Raw genomic sequence first — 22,998 nt, forward strand, 5'->3', positions numbered from 1 at the left:
GTAGGGCCGGCCCTAGAACCTACCAGCCCTTCTCATATCAGACAAAGCGTGAGTTATGTAAAAGTCAATTAGCATTTGGGAGAAATAGTGAAATTTTTAGAAGCATGATGAGAGCTATGTTAACATCCCTTGAATTTGTTCCTACTGACCTCCTAGATCTTTTCCGGTGCCTGCTTACCCGGTCAGAGTTTGATCTGTGGGAAAGCTCCTGGAAGAGATCTCTCAGGGATCTCTTGGACGAACTTAAGCAAAACCCTCAGGGTGCCAAAGATTTAGAAAATAATAACATTACTTATGAACATCTGTGTGGTGAGGGGGAGTGGGCTAAGCCTGAGGACCAAGCTCGGGTGTTATCAAAATTCATTCTAGATAAGATTTCAAAGGCTGCGGATAAGGCTTTTAACCAGTTACCAACTGTTGAAACTAGTGGTAGTTTCCTTGACATTAAACAGTCTCCTTCAGAAAGTTTCTTACAGTTTGTCGACTGGCTCCGTGTACAGGTTGAGAGAAAAGTACAGGACCCCAAGACACAAGTGGAGATAGTGAAAGAGATGGCACAGAGGAATGCCAATGAAGTCTGCAGCAGGGTGCTCCTGGGACTGCCTCTCAACCCCCCACCTACACTGGCAGAGATGATCGAAGTGTGTGCTAGGAAGGTGGAACTGTTTGCTGCATGGGAGGCGTGGTCAAGGCCGACAAACCCAGAGACGGTGGCAGCTGTATCTCCAGGAGTGAGGAGGCAACAGATGTCACCAGAACAACTTCAACATGTCATTTGCTTAATATGCAAAAAAACAGGACACTTTGCCCAAGACTGCCCCCAAAGCCAGCAACAAAAGACACCCTTCACACCAAAAAACTATGACACGAGCGTGCACCTGCCCCGTGCCATGACATAAATGCAGCGGGCTTCCCTAAGGGGAAAACCTCCCTGTCATGGTTTTGACGCTGGTACAATGCCAGTGCCCCCATGAGGATACCCTCTCCCTGGTTTCTGCTGTGAGATGTGACCAGGAATAAGCAAAGCAGGCTCTCACTTAGGAAAGAAAAGAAAACAAAACTTTATTAACTACACTACAACTATATATAAAAAGAAACACACAGGAAAAATGAAAACCTTACAAATACATTTCCTCCTCCCCCCACCAAATTTCCAAGACAATACATCTATTCCCCAAATCACCAACTCTCGGTCCAGCACCACCCTTCAGACAATCAATCCTCAGTTCATCAAGAGGAGAGGAGTCCTTCTTGTACCATGGGCTTCCCCTGGAAACACAGTTGAAGCCTCGTGTGTTTCCGTGTCACTCGTGGCACCACCCAGAGTACATCTGCCGTCGTGACCTCTTCCTTTCATGTCCAGTGCTCTCACCACTGAACATGGACCAGAGCTGCTTCTAGGCTTGTCTTTTTAAGGATGCTTTGTCCTGTTCCAAAAAGAGCACAGTCTCACCTTTGGGACACCTGTCCCCCCCATATTTTTTCACCCCCTGGGGCCGAGGGGCACCAACACTGAACCCTCTTGGTTCTGAGGCATTGCCTCCCCCTAGATGCAGTCTCTGTATCACAAGGAACATGGTTCTGTCCATGCTGTACAAAAAGAGTCCAGCAAAAGCCACTCCATCATCTCTTCCCACTAAAATTCTTCTCTATTCTTCCACTATCTCTTGCTTGCCCAGACCTCTTTCACACTTGCACATTTCCTACTTCCATTTCCCACTCTATCTCTCTTCTAGGAAACGTCAATGTTCTGTAAAGTTCTCATTCTCCGAAAAGGGGTTAAAAGCTCCTACAAGCGGCCGGCTGCACCCCCCCCTTCTTCTCCTTCCCAGCCGTGCTGCCGGCACAGGCCCATGTTAATAAAGTTTCAAGGTTACAGTCTCAGGCACAGGCTGTACTCTCTCTCTCTCTCTCGGGGCGGGGGCGGGGGGGCTGCCCGGTGCCTCCTGGTACTTCTCCCACCCTTCCATCCTCGGGGGCCTCTTCACCTCCCCTCTCGGTCCAAGCCTCAGCCTACCTCACCCATCCGCATGGCTCCCCTCCCCCGCCCAGCAGCAGCAGCTGGACGGGGGAGAGATCCGAACTCTTTCCTCACTGGAACCCAAGAGAGCCTCCCAGGGGAGAGCTCTGCTTTTAACCCCGTGTTCTCAGAGGCGTGTCTAATGTCCTAATGGCCAGGTTAGATGCCAATATTAAAGTCTGAACATCTATTGGCCTGACCAAAGCATCTCAGAAAACACATTTCCTGTCAAATCACCACATTCCACCCTTCGCCTCAGAACAGAAAAGGGGGAGGAAGGAAAGCGCAGTGCGGGAAAACCAAATAACTGTATACAAGAAAAAATCTGGTGGCCTCACAAGCATTTCAAGCTTGTGACCACCAAAGCTTTTGTTTTCAGGTCTACCCAGTGGACAGTCATTGGAGTGGACCTACCAGAGGACTCGCAGAACTTGACAAAAGATTGCACAAGATTGGACAGTGAGTACTTTGTTACTGGGGACACTGCACACACACCCATGGAGATTGAGGTGGCTCCCATGACCATCAAAGGGAACATACCTAACCTCATTCTCCTGGTGCGCAGTCCACAGCCACCCTTCTATTTGGCCAAGGGGCAAATCATAGCCCAGGCCATTCCTGTTCCAGCAGAAATTTCAGTAGACAACAAGGCACCAGGTGTATACTGAGCAGAAGTGGTTGGTGAGGACAAACCCATTATGGGATGCAACCTAATGCATGGAGCAGAACATCTCCACGTGGAAGGGTTGCTTGACACAGGGGCAGATGTGACAATCATACCTGAAAGGTTGTGGCCGTCACATTGGGATTTGCAGCCCGTGGCTGGTCAAATCCAAGGTGTAGGAGGTGTCACACTGGCAAAGATATCAAAAAGCATCATGCAAATTGAAGGACCAGACAGAAAATTGGCCAGTGTCCCCCCGTTTGTTACTAATTACAAAGCTCCCTTGTGGGGTAGAGACACCATGTCGCATTGGGGGGATCAAATTGGTCCTCCCTAAGACACCCCAGGATTTTTAGAAGCGGCCACTGTGGAGCGCCTTGCCCACAATTAACATGGCTGAAAAATGATCCAGTCTGGGTAAAAGAGTGGCCACTCAGTAATGAAAAGATAGAGGCGCTCGAAGAGCTTGTGGCAGAACAATTGGTTAAAGGACACATTGAAGAGACATCTAGCTGCTGGAATTCCCCGGTCTTTGTAATAAAAAAGCCAGGGAAGGATAAGTGGCAGCTCCTCCATGATTTAAGAGAAATAAACAAGATAATTGTGGACATGGGGTCTCTCCAACCAGGGATGCCGTCCCCAACAATGCTCCCCCAAAATTGGCAATTGGCTGTCCTAGACATTAAGGACTGTTTCTTCCATATTCCCCTACACCCGGAGGATGCACCACGGTTTGCCTACTTGGTTCCCACCATCAATCGAAAAGCCCCAATGAAGCACTACCCCTGGAAAGTATTGCCTCAGGGGATGAAATGCAGTCCATCCATCTGCCAGTGGTACGTGGCTTCATTGCTGTCCCCAGTGCGCACCCAGAAAAAAGAGGCAATCATTCTACACTACATGGATGATGTGCTTGTGTGTGCCCCCGATGACATAATACTCCAAGACACACTTGACCTAGTGGTTAAAGTTTTAACCTCTGCTGGATTCCAACTGCAGGAAGACAAGGTTCAGAGGATGCCGCCTTGGAATTACCTGGGCTTGCAAATTGCTGCGCGGACCATTGTTCCGCAGAAATTGGAAGTTAAGAGTGATCGCAAAACCCTAGCAGATCTCTATTCCTTGTGTGGGTCTTTGAACTGGGTCAGGCCTTGGCTGGGCCTCACCCACCGGGACCTAGCTCCCCTTCCCAATTTACTGAAGGGAGAGAGAGAGCTAGCCTCTCACAGGGAACTGAACCCAGAGGCAACAAACCGCCCTCCAAAAAGTGCAGAAGGCTTTGGCCAAGAGGCAGGCTCATCGTTATAAGCCCGAGCTGCTTTTCGAATTCATTGTTTTGGGCAAGTTATCACACATACATGGGTTGATATTCCAGTGGTTTGAAGGGCAGAAGGATCCACTTCTAATCATAGAGTGGGTTTTCCTCTCCCATCAGTGACCCAAAACTGTCACACAGCCACAGGAGCTGATAGCTCAGCTGATCTGGAAGGCCAGAGTAAGATTGCGTGAGCTGGCTGGTTGTGACTTTCAGTGTATTCACCTTCCAGTCCACCTTGCTAAGGAGGGAAAGAACTGTCCTGAGAGGTTGACCAAAAAAAGGTTTGAGGACCTGCTCCAGAGCAATGCCAGTCACCAGCTATCCCTGGACGGCTACAGTGGACAGGTATCAGTCCAGGCCCCGTCACACAAGCTGTTCAACAAGGAATTCCACCTCATCGCTCCTGAGGAAAGGAGTCGTAGGCCACTCAAGGTGCTTACAGTGTTTACTGATGCGTCCAGGGCATCCCACAAGTGGGTGATGATTTGGAGAAATCCCCAGACCCAGCATTGGGAAGCTGATGTTGAGTTTGTGGAGGGGTCGCCTCAGATCGCTGAACTGGCCGCAGTCATGAGAGCCTTTGAGAAGTTCTCGGAGCCAATTAATTTGGTCACCGATTCAGCCTATGTGGCGGGAGTAGTGTCCAGGGCGGAGCAGGCAGTTCTCAAAGACATCGAGAATGAGCATCTCTTCAGGTTGCTCTCAAAACTAATTTATTTAGTTTCGCAGTAGGAGCACCCTTTCTATGTGATGCACGTGAGGTCACACACCAATTTGCCAGGCGAGGTCGCAGAAGGTAATCGCAAAGCAGATTCCCTTGCTGCCCCAGCAGAAATGGCACGCCTTCTGGACATCTTTCAACAGGCAAAGCTATGTCACCAGCAATACTATCAAAATATTCCAGGTCTAATCCGTCAGTTCCAGCTACCACAAAGTCAGGCTCAAGCCATTGTGGCCACCTGTCACAATTGCCAGCTTCAGGCAGTGCCATCACTGGGTGTTGGGGTTAACCTCCGAGGCCTTGGGAGCTGCGAAGTGTGGCAGACAGACATCACACACATTCCCAGTTTTGGTCGCATGAAATATGTGCATGTCAGCATAGATACATACTCAGGTGCGGTTTATGCCTCTGCCCACGCAGGGGAAAGGCCTGTTCATGCCAAACAACACTTGGTGCAAGCCTTTTCAGTGCTGGGGATCCCTAGGGAGATTAAGACTGACAATGCCCCAGCGTATGTCTCCAAGGAGTTCCTAGAGTTTGTCCAGCAGTGAGGAGTGGAGCACAAGACAGGCATTCCCCACTCCTCCACAGGTCAAGCTGTGATCAAGCGTGCCCACCATAGACTCAAAGAAGTCCTGGCTAGGCAGGGCAATTCTGCAGCGTGGATGACTCCACAACAAAAGCTCTGCAAAGCCCTGTTTACCATCAATTTTTTGAATTGTTCATTTGAAAACAGGAATCCTCCAGCAATACATCATTTCAATAATAACAACCGGTTTAAGTTGTCACAGTGTCCACCAGTTCTCATTAAGGACCCAGAAACTTGGGAAACCAAGGGTCCTTATGGGATTGTCACCTGGGGGCAAGGTTACGCATGTGTATCCACCCCCTCAGGCCCTCGATGGATACCCCAAAAGTGGGTAAAACCTTTCGTCCCCAAAAATCCAGCTCCAGCAGACGGGGATAAGAAGCAAGCAGCTGTCACCTCAAAGAGAAGACGCCGCCGGAAAAAGGAGGAAGAATCTTCCTTAAAGAGTTAGCTGCATTCTGGCAGACCCATGAACTTGAATATGTTTTTTTTTAAAAAATGTTTGTTTTCCTTTGTAGAAAAGAAAATCTACCTCCCACCTAACCTCACGATGAGCCCTGTCCGAGTTGTCATCCTGTTCATGCTGAGCAGTCTGACAGCTGCGTGGATCGTTCCTCAGCAACACCAAAACATCTAGGTGACCCTGGCACAGATGCTCCAACAGGAAAATATATGCCAGTCCACAGCAGCAGCGAAAGACCCAGTGTCTACCTGCCTGGTGGGGATTCCATTGCAAGCTGGAGAGTTTACAGACAAGTTAGATACGCCTATACCTCACCCAAGTCCCAAATCAAATCACACACAACCACAGAATATCCGTCACCAGCGAGCTGCTCAGGAGCCTCAAGAGTTAGAGCTGTTGGGTTCCTCCCCTGCACCATACTGCATACACTTCTTTATCCCACGTTCCAACACAAAACCTTTTAACAACATTAAACAGTATCAAGAGGAATTCACTGCCAAAAGGTGGTGTAAGGTTTTAAGCCATGTTGCAGCAGACAATCCGCACCATTCACATCCCAAACGCCTCCCTAAAGGTTTGTTTTTAATTTGTGGAGATCGGGGATGTGCAGGGATCCCTTCTCGGCTTTTAGGAGGGCCATGTACCATCGGGCAGTTGTCCCTGTTGACACCCAACCAAACCATGATTGGCGAGTGGACTCAAAAGAACAATTTGGTCAGCAACATTCAAAAGAGAAGCGTTGACAATTTGGACCCAAATTGTGATGCAGAAATCTTCCATTGGGCCAAGTCAAAAAGAGTTGCTGTATCCCTGTTCCTTCCATGGGTTGCAGCAGCCAAAGCGCTAGGTTAATTGGTCCACCTAGAGTGCTGGGTAGTCAAACAGGCAAACTTGACATCCACGGCCATCAGCTCCCTCCTAGAGGACGAGGAGATTACCAGGCAGGCCACACTCCAAAATCGTGTGGCCATAGATTTCCTCCTGCTGCTGCATGGACACGAGTGCCAGGAATTTGAAGGACTGTGCTGCTTGAACCTAGCATCAAAAGCACCCAACGTCCACGCAACTCTCCGAGAAATGAAAAGCCTGATCGGACAAGTCCAGCAGGAATCCGAGGAGTGGTTCAGCAGACTGTTCAAGGACTGGGGACTCTCAGGGTGGTGGACCTCTATAATTAGGACAATTTTGTTGGTTTTTGTTGTTTTTTTCCTAGTCATGTTAGCATTCGGGATTATACGTTGCATACTTTTAAAGGCTATCAACGGTTTGGTCTCCACTACTTCAGAAGTCAGCTGCACAGAGTTTGTGGAACTAAAGCAAATTGACAGGCCCACGAATCATGAGTGGTGGACAAATTCATAATCTGCAGCAGAAATAGTCCGATGCATTTCCTTTTAATTTTAGTTAACAGAAAAGGGGGAGGTGTTGTTGTATTGCACTAAATAGTCTATTTAGTTGTTATTTTGCACTGGGTGATGGGAAATTTGTACTGAGTATGGTATGTCACGTGGATTGTTATTTCCCCTCTCCCATCACATGGTCTTTCCCTCATGCACCCCTCTGGTATATCCCTTGGTGGTCTGTTCCCTGATTACCCCTCCTCTCACCCCTCCTCAATGGTATCCCATTGGCTGCAGTCCTATTGCCCTGCCCCCATCCCCTTGGGTATAAAAGTCCACTGCAGGAATGTCACGCTCTCTTTCCCACCTGGGTGTTCACCGGAGCCAGAAGTGTCCATTCCCAAGCCAATATACAGGACACTCGTCCCCATGTGGAGTAGAGCGTTTCTCATCTTTTACTTTGTCCATGTAAGACCGTGTGGGCCAGGGTCCGAGCTAGCCGGATTGGACCCATGCAACAGCCTGAGATACACAGATTCTTACATCATGTGAATTTCACCTGGAACGTGCGGAATCTGATATGGTCTGCCATACAGTATTTCATAGGGACCGATGTTATCCCTCCACCTTGGTTCTATGTGGATTCTCAGTAAAGCTATAGGCAAGGGTTCAATCCATGTCATGGATGTTTCCCGATAAATTTTACTAATTTGTGTTTTAAGGGTTCCATTCATATGTTCAATTTTACCACTCACTTGGGGTCTATAAGGTGTATGCAGATCCTAAGTCATTCCCAAAATCCAGCTAACTTCCTTAACCACAGTTGCAACAAAGTGTAGTACCCTGTTGGATGACATCCCCAAGGGAACCCCAAACCTTGGAATTATATGATTGAGCAAAACTTTTACTACTTCCTTGGCTGTGTTAGTGCAACAGGGGTAAGATTCCAGCCATCCACTGAAGGTGTCAATTAATACCAGTATGTACTGGTATCCCTCTTTGCGTGGCAACTCTGCAAAATCTATTTGCCAGTAATCTCCAGGAAGAACCCCTCCATTTGTTACTCCTAGCAGAACTCTTTTCCTCGTGTCAGGGTTGTTTTTACAGCAGATTTCACATTTGCTCACTACTGATTGTACAATATCAGTCATTCTCGTTCCTATTACTACCTTTTTTACATGTTTCAAAAGATTTTCAGCCCTAAAATGTGTGTTTTCACGTTCTCCCTTGAATTTTGGAAAATGAAAACAAACTCCATAACTTTGTAAAAGTTGTAAAGCTGGTATGTCTATTACAGCGCTGGACGCATGTGGGGATCACTCCCCTTAAAAGACATACTTACCTCTGGGAACTCTAGATCCATTTTTTATCTCCCTTACTAATCCATATGCATGAAATTTCACAATAGATTCATACATAGACATTTTACTGAGTTCGTGTTACACTTGCAGCTAGTTAAACTTGCAGCTAGTTTTTTATCAGAAAGTACAGAAAGAATTCCTGAATCACCCTGCCCTGCCTCCCGCAGTCTCTTTGTCTGTTTGTCCTTCCACTGAAGCAGTTTCTTCGAACATAGGTTTTTACGAGAACAGGCAGTCAGACCAAACAGCTATGTTTGCAAGCCACAGACTTCAAAGTTCAAGGGCCCACCCCCCTTATCTCTAATTCAAATATGTACATTTTACCTAAATCAAAATGGATTTCTACTCTGGATAATTTCCACTCTGTCTCATTCCCCCCCTTTCCTAAAAAAAACAAGTAAATTGTTTTACTTAATTCAAATCCTTATGATAATAAGTGTCTCTTAATGCTTTACCATGTACATTTGATAAGGAGGTTAACACAGCCACTCACTGCAGTATTCTCCAATTCCAAATTACCCATATAAAGGATAACCCTAAACTTACTCCAACTAATATTAACAAAATTACAATGGGGTGACACAACTTATTAAAGATCCCATTTGCAGTTAGTGACCACCCAAAGATTACAGACCACCAGTGACGATCTGCATTTTGTTTTATTTTTTTGCAGAATTCTGGTTATTTCTTTTGTATCATATCAGACAGTAATTAGGGTTTTCTCTCTGCTTTTTTTTGGATTTTCTTCAAGATATCTAATAGGTAATTGTTTTACTAATGTGAGGTCCATTCCAATAGGAGTAGGTGATAGTCTGTGATACATTGTGTAATTGGTTTTAATTAACTGGTGGGATGCCACTGGGGCCAAGTACGATAATCTTAACAAAATTACAAATACAAAAATTAGAATGATTTCTACTAGGCAAACTAACATAGTTTATCAATTTTTACAATAGCATAAGCACTTCTCAAGCATACACAACCTTTACCAGTATATACAAGGACAGTTTTCTGATCAGTGACTGCATGAATCTTGAAGTGGCAAATACTTTGTTCAGGGTCAAGACACACATCTTGAGCATTAATAGTACTGCTTTCACAAATGAATCCTAGTTGTTCCCTTGTAGCACATAATTCTAAGTTTACTGTTTGCCACTTTTTATTCACCTTTCATGCCCACACCCTATGTTCTAAAGGGTAGAGCACCGTTTTCTTATGATTTAATCGTAGTGCAGTGATGGGGCGGATAACGTAAACAGTGGCATGATGTATAGTAAGCACAAAGGCAGTGGCTACATTAGAAGCTGGATCATAGGTGAAATCTACCATAGTCCACCAGGATTGAAACTTCTTTTCAAAATCAATCGCATTATCCCAGACAACTTTCCGAATTTCAGCTGGAAAATCACCTTCACCCTCTTCCCGTATAATTAAAGCTGCTGTTGCCTGCATCCATAACTGTGCTTGTATACAACTGAAAGCTAAAGACACATTATCTTGAACCATACTGAGCACTTCTACTATTAACTTGTGGTCTTGGTCCCTGGCCTTCTCCCACTTTGGCAGTACTTTTGAAATCTGCCACTGGCTAGTTCTTAATGCCAATAGAGATGACTGCAAAGGCTGTTTCAATTTTGCTAGACCACCTGCTGCGGTGGTCAGCTTGTTAATTAGTATTTCTGAATCAATTCCATTTAAATCTCCCAATCCTGTCCCTAATATCCCAGTTAGATCCCTTCTTATTCTGCTTCTGAGGTGTACTTGTCTGTGAAACCATGTTGTCCAGACCTCAAAGGATGTTCTTAGGAAAGAGGAGCAGTCTGGTTGGAGTTTTGAGATGTTAATTTGCATTAGCAATTCCCTTGAACTCTCCACAGTTCCCGTTCCTGCCACTCCTGCTCCTCATATACCTGATTCCCATGGATTACTACAATGGAAAGGTTTAAATATTTTATCTCAGAAGGTTCTCCCATGGATCCAGTATACTGATTAAAAGCCTGGGACCAAGGCCATTCAGCATCGCTTTGGATAGAGGTACTGTCTAATTCTAAGACTCCAATTATAATCATACACAAAACAATTTTGTAAATGAAATTACAAACTACCCCTGGCCGCAATATACTCATTTTGCCGGAGTAAGTTTTAATCTCAGTTCTTTGTCTCCTGGTGTCACTTTCTAAGGGGCTTCTGGGGCCTTCTTCACTCAAGAGTGGTGGATCCAGGCATTCTGCTCCTTGATCTTGATTGCGGTGAAGGTGGTGAGAAGCACCTGGAATGGTCCCTCCCACTGTGGTTCCAAAGTCTTTTCTGTAAGAAACTTAACCTATACATAATATCCAGGCTGTATGTTATATACTGGTCCATCTAGCTCCCTGCTCCAAGTTCCAGCCATGTGTTTCTCAATTTCTCCGAGCTGTTTACTTAAAGCAACCATATGGGGGGGCCAATGTTACCTCCCCAATTTGGGTGGACATTCTCTTTTGTATTCCATATGGGTCTTTCATAAAGCATTTCAAAGGGACTCAGCCTTTCTTTAGTACTAGATTTAGTTCAAATTCACAACAGTGCCAGTGGAAGAGCTTGGGGCCAGGGTAGATTAACTTCCTGCCCCAGTCTTACAATCTGCTGCTTCATCAAATGATTCATTTTCTCCACTTGGCCTCTCAATTGGGGGCGGTATGGAGTGTGAATTTCCCAATCTATGCCCAGGTGGCTACTAATCTGTTGCACTATTCTGGAAATGAAATGTGATCCTCTATCCGAGGATACTGTGGCTGGAACTCGGAAGCATGGTAATATTTCTTGTAATAATACCCTGGTCACCTCTCGAGCCTTGACAGTTCTGGTGGGGAATGCTTCTGGCCACCCTGAAAAATGTATCTGTCAATACTAATAAATTCCGATAACCCTCTTTCCTTGGGAGTTCTGAAAAGTCAATTTGCCACTGCTGTCCAGGCCCATGGCTCCTCCCAGTCTGACTAAGTTTTGGTCTGGGGATATTTTTGGGGTTATTCTGGAGGCAAAGATCACACTGTTGAGTCACTCGAGAAATAGTAGCATATAGATTCCTGGCAATGATTCTTTCAATCAAATAGGTGTTCAGGGTATCTATTCCCCAGTGTGTTTTTTTGGTTCTCCTCCCTTACTAGTGACCATAACAAATGGGAAGCGATTACCAGCTTCCCTTCAATGGTAGCCTACCTTTCTTGGTTGCATGTCCCTTTTTGATCTTTGATTAGTTTTCTATCTTTCTTATTATATTCTGGCTTACCTTCAAGGGAAATTTGTCCATCTGGAATTAGAGCTCCTTCAGTAGTTACCTCACCTTTTGCTGCTTCCTTTGCCTCTCTATCTGCCAGCTCATTTCCTTCTTCCAATTATGAGCTCACTCTCTGGTGTGCCTTAATATGCATAATTGCCACCTTTTCAGGCAGCTGAACTGCTTCCAGCAGCTGGATTATCTCTTGCACATATTTGATGTTCTTTCCTTGTGAGGTCAGCAGTCCCCTCTCTCTCCAGATGTCTCCATGTGCATGCACAACTCCAAATGCATACCTCGAGTCTGTATAGATGTTTATTCTCTTTCCTTTTGCCATTTCTAGGGCACGGGTCAGTGCAATTATCTCAGCCTTCTGCGCAGAGGTGCCTGTTGGTAAGGGTCCAGATTCTATTACCTCTCTGCAGGTAGTCACTGCGTATCCAGTATGTTGCTTTCTCACTGGCAACGTAGCTACTCCCGTCAGTGAACCAGGTCTCTGCATCGTCCAAAGGAGGGTCCTTTAAGTCTGGGCGGCTGGAGTGAGTAGCTTCAATGGTCTCCAGGCAATCGTGGTGTACTGTTTCTCCTTGATTTCCACTGAGAAAATAAGCTGTGTTGACAATATTAATTCTTCTTCCATCATGATTGCCTGGTATTCTAGGAACCTCTATGGTGAAAGCCAGTGGCCACCCTTCACTTCAAGTACTGCAGACATTGTCTGGGACACTAGCACAGTCATTTTCTGTCCCAGGGTAAACTTGCGTGCTTCTTGAATATTCTGCACATTCTGCTCGACTGCTGCTACAGCTCTGAGGCAACCTGGCCATCTCTTGGATGTTGCATCTAGTTGCTTGGAAAAGTAAGCAACTGTTCTCCAATATGGACCCAAATAGAAAGAATAGTTTACTTACATCCAGAAGTCCCAAAGCTGGAGCTGACATGAGGGCACTCTTTAGCTGGTGAAAGGCCCATGTGGCTTCCTTTGTCCACTGGAGATTTCTATTTGACCAATAGTCCCTTATTATAAACCCAAAGCCGCCACCACCCTGCCATGCCTAAGAAGGTTCAGAGTACCTTTATCGTCTGGGGTTTCAGGATTTGGCATATGGCTTCCTTGCAAGCCTGCCCTAAAGTCTGTCACCCAGCAGTAACCTTGTACCCCAGGTCACTACCTGTGCCTTTTTCTTTAATACTCTGTATCCTTGGAGTCCTAGGAAATTTAAAAGGTTTCTTCCTTCTTCCTGTGGAGCTTCCCAGGACTCTGGATCTTTTGCAAGTTGTTCCCCAAACAGAGTGGGGGAATTTTGAAGCCTTGAAGGCCTTGAGGCACACAATCCATGTGAGCTGGGTTTTGTGCCTGCTTTTAGGGCTTTCCCATTTGAATGCAAAAATTTTCTGTCTGGCTTCGTGGATAGGGAGGCAAAAGAAGGCATCTTTCAGAACTAAAACGCTAAACCAGGTTAGCTCAGGTGTTAAACATGTTAGCAAGGTGTGTGGGTTTGCCACCACCAGGTGCAGATCAGGCTTTTACTGCCTGACCCTAGCTGGTTGTTTTCCTGAACTTGCACAGGAGGTGCATTCTCTGGCTTCCCTGGTATGTTAGAAGCCCATACCCCAGAAAACACTGGATCCATTATTTTCTTGTTAATTTCATCCTTATTTTCAATTTCAGTTGCACTAATTGTTACAATTAAGCCTAGTATGTCTACATATTGTTGATCCTTTACCTCCAAAATAATCTCCCCATCTTTAAATGTGATCTTTGCTTCTAGTTGCTCCAACAAGACCTTTGGAGAGTTGGGCAAATACAAAAACCTATATTTTGATGGTTTGCAAAGTATGCTTTTTCAGATTGGCCAGTTGCCTCCTTACCATAACATAATCATCTGTTATAGGCATCAAGGCTTTATTTAACACTGAGTATGCTGCTCCCATGTCTACTAAAAACTCTATTTTCTTAGTTCCCATCTTTCTACTCCATCCCAACTCTTTGCCTTAATTCAAAGTCTTGGGGTATAAAATAGGCTGATCACGCTCAGCTTTTATTATTTCTGTTGTGTTTCTTAAATTACTTGAAACTCTCTTTTCTAATAATTCAAACAGCCTGTTACTTCTTTGCTTCTCGCGACTGGTTGCTACTAAAATCCTTATAGCTCTCTGAGTAGCCTTTGTTTCCTTATAATAACACAAATGACAAAATGCCTGTCTTGGTCTCCTCCACCTAAACTCTGTTTTACAAAATCTCAGTCTTTTCTAGTTCTCTTCCTGCACAATCTAATTAAAGCGCTGTTTCCACTGACACTCACTTTGCTGCCTTACAAAGGCTGTGCTTGTTACAGCAAAAACTCTGATATGCCTACAAACATAGGACCCCCCTGCCCCACCCCATCCCATATCTCAGATTCACAGGAGTCAGGGCTTAAGTTGCTATGGGAGGGGAAATCTGGAATTCCTTTAATTTGTTTTACCACAGTTAGACATCAATCACCATACTGTAGTTTTTCTGCGTAAAATGCTACACTTGTTGCAAACAAAATCCAAAAATCTCCACAAACACAACCCTACAATCCCGAGAATCAAATTACCACAATGCAGGGGAAGTACCACACAAACTCACCAGGAAATGGGTATCTCTTAGAGTGCCCGCTTTTCTCAACACAACCCAGCATACAATACTTCAGCATCTACCCACATCAGCTTCCTCTGGTCCTCACACACTCTGGACACAATCAAAATAACAGCACACAGTAAAATTCCAGGGATCAAGTCCAAACTACTGGGGCAGAGGAACTCCCTGAGTTCGTCTAGCCACAGTTAAAATCTGCACAATCTACACAAATCATCACCTTTAAACACAATAAATGTCCTCACCCACGTTTCTCCACTTGTTCCACTTCTCCGCTCCCTGCCCCCACAGTCTGCCCCAGCTGGTGCCCCAGGCCTCACCCGGCTGCTTCAGACATGGGTAGAACTTCCCTCCTCATGCCATGGGGTACACTCACTCACTCGCTCTCTCTTTCATACACCATGCACTCACACAATTACAAACACATTAACATTAACCACACAATACATTAACCATACAATGTCCGGACACCACAAGCACACAAACTTCGGGTTCACTCAGCTCACCCCAGAATCGCTAGCGGTTGCCCTATCAAACAATGAACCTGTCTCCAGCCTCTCTATCAGCCAATGGCTGCCTGCAGGCACAGGAACGAGGCTGCCCACTCAGACATCTCTGAGTGACTTACCCAGCAGTCCTATCACTCTCACCCCCAGGGCCCTTCAATACATACCATTTATCTGCACACCAGCAGGTCCTTGTCTGTCTCTGCAGGAGGCAAGCTGGGACAAAGTGGAGCCCCTCCAGGGAACACAGAAAATCTCCTGGCTGGCTCACCATAATGAATTGCGGAAAAAGAAAACAAACTCCATAACTTTGTAAAAGTTGTAGAGCTGGTATGTTTATTACAGCGCTGGATGGATGTGGGGATCGCTCCCCTTAAAAGACATGCTTACCTCTGGGAACTCCAGATCCCTTTTTTATCTCCCTTACTAATCCATATGCATGGAATTTCACAATAGGTTCATACATAGACATTTTACTGAGTTCGTGTTACACTTGCAGCTAGTTACCCTTTGTCCTAGGGTGACGTTATGATGCTTGTATCCCCAGGTGTCTGTTCTGTTTATGCCGGATATTATGTTCTGTGCCTTCAAGACTGGCTCTGAAAAGCAAAGTTTTGTTTTGTTAACAGCCTGCTCACTCCCCCACAGTTGGCGGGACACAGATGGCGCAGTACATAGGGTTGCTTTTGCTTTTTGCTCTTGCCTTCGCTTTTGCTCTTGCTCCTGCTTTTGCTCTTGCTTTTGCTTGTTAGTTAGTTTAGCTAGGCAGTCCGAGTTTTCCATATGTGAAAAACACCAATCAATTGTTTTTAAAATTTTAAAAGTTTAATAGTAATAAAATGGTTATAAAAATAGTAATACAATTAGAGTAATAGTAATTTGGACAATTTGAATTAGGACAATATGAGACAATAGAAACAAAGAGTTATGGACATCCGGGTACCTTTTTCTGGGCAGCATAAGCCCAAAAAAGGACACCCGTTAACGAAGGATTAACCCTTAAAAACAATAGCCTGTTGCATATTCATACACCTCATACATGATGCATAGATTCCATTCAAATACAGGATTCTGTCTGGTCATCATCAACTTCTTCCTCATAAGACTAATGGCATCATCCTGACTGTGCGAGGCGGGAAGAAGTTAGTTTCTCCTGATAATGGAGCAATAAATTCTCTTTCTCTGAAAGATTTAGGTGTCCTGTGGCTGCTATCTCGGTGTGAGTCCTTTCTTTAGAAAAAAAGTATCCTACATAGCATAGTTTCTATTTTAACATTTTGTTATAACCTAAAACTATATTTACCACACTACTTAAGAGAATTAATATAGTGTTACTTTCTAACACAACACATATAATATTCATTTTAATATTTGCAAAAAGTCAATCATAAAATACACATTTTTCACACCTGGACTGTTTCTCCTTTCCCTTTTCTTGGAACCATTCAAACCTGCTCCAGACTGGGACCTGGGAAACACCGAGAGTTTGCACTTTGTGGCCTGCAGCAGCCATTCCCAGTGCCAGAGGGACCGATTACAGAGCAACCACTCCCAGGAGAGACTTTCTGAATTTGTAATCTCTCCAGAGTGGTGAAAGAGTTTTGTCATCTGATATTGTTCATTTTGTGTGCTGGGGTATGCTGTGCCTGTTAAATAAACAGGTTGTTTCCACTTCTCTCTGAAGAATCCTTCCCAAATCAGTTGAGGGGAGGGGCCGTGTGGGTTTGCTTTCTGGAGGAGCCCCCTTTTGGAGGTTTTCTCCCTAATTTGCCCTAAACCAGGACACCCTTGCAGCTAGTTTTTTATCAGAAAGTACAGAAAGAATTCCTGAGTCACCCTGCCCTGCCTCCCGCAGTCTCTTCGTCTGTTCGTCCTTTGGCTGAAGCAGTTTCTTTGAGAATAGGTTTGTGCGAGAACAGGCAGTCAGACCAAACAGCTATGTTTGCAAGCCACAGACTTCAAAGTACTATCCCCCCCCCCCCTTATCTCTAATTCAAATATGTACATTTTACCTAAATCAAAATGGATTTCTACTCTGGATAATTTCCACTCTGTCTCACTCTGAGCTATCTCCTGAACGATCAGGGGTGGGACTACCACCTGATTTGCTGGTGTAACAGCTCATACACTTTCTGTGATCTCAGCTTTAAGAAACTTAATTAGTTTGTGGTCTGCTTGTTCATATTTTGGGGTGAACCCTGACAAATCAATCTTTTTGTGGAATTACTGGGAGAATACCTTTTTCTGCCATTCCTCTTGCTGCTTTATCAGCAAAGCGATTTCTCAATTCTGGAGTGGTTTTCTCTTTTTGGTGACCTCTACAATGCGTGATAGCTACTTCTGCAGGGTTTTTTAATGCTCTCTAAGAGGGCAAGTATTTGTTCTACAGGAATAAATCACACGGGATTCCATTTTCTTCATGGTGGAAAAAGCCCATTATTAATTCACATAATTACTTTTTATACAGTTTTACAGACCTTGTGTGGGACTCTAATTGGTTAGTAGTTTTCTTGCCAATTACTTTTATTGGTTAGTAATAAGTTGTTTTTCTGTATTGATTGGTCACTCAAACTCTCTGTGTATACGTGCAGGGAAGATGTTTGTGAAAGATAGTTTTCATTTTTCTATCTAACAGTGTAAAAAGCAGTTTATACAGGTGCAAGTTGTTTTTTTACCCAGGAATAGCTTGTAATATTAACAAATTGCTCACAACAGGATTGCTTTCACATGGGAACTTACAAAATGCTAGCTTTGACAAGGCCAGCCACTGATTCCAGGAGAGCAGGCTTGATTTTATGAAGCCTTTCTTTATGATTTTTCTACCATACTGCAACATTGTTCAGAATGTTTGATTTGATTACCTTGAGCGTTCAGAAGTCCTCTCTCCTTCCAGATGGCGTGGAAAACACTAAATGCATATTTAGAGTCAGTCCATATATTTACCTTCTTTCTTTCACTCAGGTCTAGGGCTCTTGTCAGTGCAATCTGTTTGGCTTTCTGTGATGACACATCTGCTGGCAGGGCCTTTGCCTGGATCACCTTATCCTGCGTGGTCACTGCAGAGCTCGTCATTCTTTTGCCATTTTTCATGAAGCTGCTTCCATCTGTAAAAAGTTCCCAGTCTGGATTTTCCAGGGGTGTGTCTTTCAGGTCTGGTCAGCTGGAATAGACCTCTTCAATTGTCTGCAAACAGTCATGCTCAGGCACATCATCAATTAAGGTGGAAGACAGAAACATGGCAGGGTTAACAACAGAAGTTGTTTTCAGGGTAACATCATCCTGCTCTAATAACAGTGATTGGTATTTAGGCATCCGGTTGCCGGACAGCCAATGTCCCCCCTTTTGTTCAAGTATAGCTGCTACTGCATGGGGTACATACACTACAATGCGTCACCCAAGGGTGAATTTTTTGGCCTCTTGGATCAAGATGAGAGTGGTTGCCACAGCCTTCAGACACCCTGGCCAGCCTTGGGCAACACTGTCGAGCTGTTTAGAAAAGTAGGCCACAGCCCTCTGTTGGTTCCTGAGGCGCTGTGCTAGTATCCCCAAAGTGACATTCAGTCTTTCATATGCAAAAAGTTCAAAAGGTATAGTTAAGTCTGGCAGTCCCAGTGCTGGAGCTGACATTAAAGAGTGTTTCAGCTGTCCATCTTGGGTAGAGATACATATGAAGTTCAGAGTTACACACTAAGGCAGTACTGTAGCCATGATATTTAATGAAAAATCCTTTTGCTAGGATTTTTTCTCCTGAGAAGCTGAGAGGCTTCAGAAACAAAATGTAAACAATAATTATCTGCTGCTGTGGAATGCAACAGGTGCATCTTTGATTGGTCTCATGTGGTTGTTTCTAATTAATGGCCAATCACAGTCCAGCTGTGTCAGACTGTCTGGTCAGTCACAAGATTTTATTATCATTCCATTCCTTTCCTTGCTAGCTTTCTGATGAAATCCTTTCTTCTATTCTTTTAGTATAGTTTTAATAGATCATTTTCTTTTAATATAATACATATAATAAAATAATAAATCAGCCTTCTGAAACATGGAGTCAAGATTCTTGTCTCTTCCCTTGTCCTGGGACCCCTGTGAACACCACTGCAAGTACAGAATCTGAAAAATATGAAAGCTAAAACTTAAGGCATCATCAGAAGTGACCTAACATGCTGCAAAAGGGGGCAAAATGTTTTCTTGAGTAGGGTCCTGCTGTAAAGTTTCCAAGTGCCCCTAAAAACACCACCTGAGAGAACACACTGTCAGGCACAAAGGCAGTTACACAAAGAATTACATGAAGGGTGTGGAATGCCTCTCAGAGAGGGTCACACTGTAAAAAAACTTCAAAGTATCCAAAAAGCACTCTATGAGAGAACACAGTGACTCATTTACAGGCACTAGACTTCAGGGAGGGTCACACCGTTCTTTTAATGCCCAAGTAAATCTCTCCCTAAAACCTACACACTAAATGATTCAAAGCAGATATAATATTTTTCGTCAGAAAAAATCCCACTTCTGACACCAATTGAATGTCCCATTCCGCTATAAAAGGGGGAGTCGGGAAGGATTCTTTTTGATAGATTTCTTGGACAAAAGTAAAGTGCAAACGTGGCAGTATATCTGAGAACCCTTTATTGATAAAAAAGGGTAAGTGTTCCTACTAAAGGGGGACAGGAAACGGAGCAGAGAGGGGAGAAAGAGAGGGAGAAAGGAAGAGAAGACAGGGACAGCGTTACCACAAGAACCCTGGTGCTCTGTCAGTGTCAGCTTGGCGGACAGAGTGTGTGTGCTGTGAACCGTGGTGCATTTGCATAGCTCCTGTGGCAGGCTGGGCGGGATTTCCAAACAGTAGCAGGCTGTGTGTGTTCCTTCTGTTGGCAGAGAGCAGGCTGTCGTGGCCAAGGGCTCAATCCTGGAACAGCTGCAGGTTCCCAGGGTTGGGGCGCCGCAGCTGCGGGTACAACTGAGTGCAGGCAGCGGTGACAGGCTGGTCACTATGGGCTAGTGCTATGGCAAGTTGGTGCAGGCGGGCAGCGCAGGAAACACGGCAGCGGTTGCAGTTAGGTGCAAGTGGGCTTGTGCTGCAAACGACAGCTGTGGCTGCAGCTGCAGGCTTGGCTGAGTGCAGGCTGGCAGGGCTATGCTCGGGAAGCACGACAGGGGCGGCTTGCTGTGGCAGCGTCTGCTCCGTCGGGGGGCAGCAGAACACGAGGTCATCTCAATGACAAGCTGTTTTGCGGGACTGTAAAAAAAAGAATTCACTACTTAGAATTTTAAAAAAAGTTTAATAATAGTAGGATAAAAAAAAAGGGCAATATTTCTAGTGCTGGGGTGCTCTTGGCCAATAGCCAAAGAACACACCAGTGTATACAGACAGTGGTTATCAGGGAGGTTGAAGAGGCTTCACCACAGGCTCGGTGTTCTTCTTGTGTCTATCTTGCTGTTTCATATACTTTGATAAGGATTTAGTATGTCCTCCTAAAGTTTAACGTGTCCTCCAGTGTCATAAACGGCGGAGGAATTGCCTCACACAATATGCGTGGATGACAAATCCCCAAGTTTATTGAAAACTCACACATATTTATATTGGTGTTAATGAAGCTTATACATATTGCAAAAGCTGAGCTCATTATTGGTTAAAGCACACTTAGATCAACCACACCTACTTCTATCTTCTAATGATTATTTTGTTTCTATGTTTGCATTCTTCTAGCTTCTCTACCAAGGATATCTACATTTTCTGGCAAGCGATTTTCTCCCCCGTCTTCCCGTTTCAGCGAAGGTCACTATGACCTTTGTCAGTGATTGGACACCGGTTACATAATCCCCAGCTTGTTTCCCCTATCCTTATCCATCGGTATCACATCGAAATGTCCTTTCTCAGCTAACCAATTATCCAAAAAGCTCTCTACACTCCAGTGCTCTGGTTTGTGTCAGTTATCACTTGGCCAGGTTGGTCAGTGGATGGCCTTACACTATTTTTAGTTCCATAAAAGCCCTTTTTTTTCTTATGCTTTGCTAAGGTCTATATCACAATACATCCATCACACTATTATTTCCATAAGTGATACATATATGTTATATTCATTATATTCATTACACTACTATTTCTATGAGCAACACAGTGCATACTTAAGCTGATAGATTATATTAACAAGCAGCTTAAAAGAGTTATAATTGATGTTATTTCTAAATACTTATAATCCCTAACAACGTGCATAAGCTGATACATAAATGCGAAAGCCAATATTATCTGGTCATTTTTCACAATCTCTCTTCTTTGTTTTTCTTACTGTATTTGGCTTGAGCTACAATTTTTGCACTTCTGCACTTTTGGCATACTGATACTTTTCATAGATCTTAAACGTTTTGTTTTAATCATCTTTTTCTTTTCTTATTACCATAATTTTCTGCTTTTGTCCTAGGGTTCCCAACTTTGGATTGGTGGGTACTGTCATTATTTGCATGTTTTGGACCACATAGTGATTAATTGAATAAAGCATGGGATCAAATATGGAAGAAAAATTAGACCTGTTGTTCTACATAGTACTACAAATCTGGCTCTCTTCCACTAGGATATTCTAAAACAATCTTCCATCTTTTCTCCATTATAGATTCCCACTTTTGGACTAGCACATGGGCTATTTTCTGAATGTTTTTTGCTATATCTAAAACTGCATCCCCATTATCATCAATTTGTAGACAGCAATCTGATGTGTTAAACTTTTTGCAAACCCCTCCCTCTTCTGCTAACAAATAGTCTAGTGCTAACAGATTTTGATACACTGCAGCTCTAGTTTGCTTTTGCTGTTTGACTATTAATTCTATGGCCTCGGCTATTTCATTAGATATGATTTCTACAACTGCTTGGAGTCTTATGACGCGATTCAACATATAAATTGGGGTTTGATATCCCCAATCCCCCATCTTGTGCTCAGGTAGCTGGACCATATGTCTGTATTATCCGTTCAGGTGGCTAGTCTTTATCGCCCCACTTTTGGTATCCCCTAATTTCTCCAATTAGTTCTCTTTTATTTCTTTTTAAGGTATCATACACCGGTATTCTCAGATCATCTCTATCTTGGCTTGGGAACAGGAAAATTTTTGGTTGTATAATTTTTAGAGTGCAACTTCCTTTCCATAGGGGAGGAAGTTCTGGACAAGCCCTTTCCCCACATATCTAAAATAAGCTATTTGGTGTTTTCTAGTACTTGTTCCTTTGGTTATTCATGTTTTCCTAAAATTTAGATATTTCAGGGATCCCATAATAGGGATTCTTCCCAGGGTCATTGCACTGGAAAAGTTTAATTTCTTTTTCATATTTATAATTTTTTTCTTCTCCTGGATCCAATATTGCACGGGTTTTTCAGGGATCTACCATGTGAAAGTTTCATTATAAATTTTATATCTTTTACAGGAGATCTGTCCTACATTGTCTGAAAATTCTTCTCTCATATGCCAGAGGCATTCTTCTCTAATTATTTCTGAACTTAATATTTATCCCTCTGTCTGATTTTCCTCTTTTATTTTGGTTCTGTTTTATTTAAGAAGTTCAACTGGGCCTAGGTTACTACCTTTCTATAGCCTTTCTTCAGACATTAAAGCTCCCCCCAAACCCAGCAGTTGGTAACATTTAGCTCTCTGCTGATCCTTTCTCCCAGATCTACAAACAAATTTTTTCTTAATTTTGGTATTTCTATTTTATTTTCTAGTTGTTGTTTGAGTTTTGCATATAAATCTCTGCGTGGAGTTGGCTTTGAAGTGGTGGGTTGCTGTCTGTTTTCTTTGTTTATTATTATTCATTCCCATATTAAATCTTGTATCTAATCTCGTTCCTTTTTTTATTCTCGGGTTTGACTCGTGGAGAAACAAACCTATTTGTCTCCTCATGGGCACTCTTGTTTTGACTCTACAATTTTGGTAACTTTATACATTCGATTATTTTGTATGCAGGTGTCTACCTGAGAGGAGTTATAGCAGTGGTGGCTGATGAAGGTATGAAAGCTAAAGTTAGAACCTTGGGTTTTCCCATGGTATAGTGGCCTGTAGCATTTGTGGCAAGGATCATCTGGATTCCTAAAGGTGATACCACTAATAAGGAGTAACAGAAGCCCACTGTAACGTGTACCCCCACCTTCCATGC

The sequence above is a fragment of the Molothrus aeneus genome, chromosome W (genome assembly GCF_037042795.1).
Source record: "Molothrus aeneus isolate 106 chromosome W, BPBGC_Maene_1.0, whole genome shotgun sequence".
NCBI classification, from domain to species: domain Eukaryota; kingdom Metazoa; phylum Chordata; class Aves; order Passeriformes; family Icteridae; genus Molothrus; species Molothrus aeneus.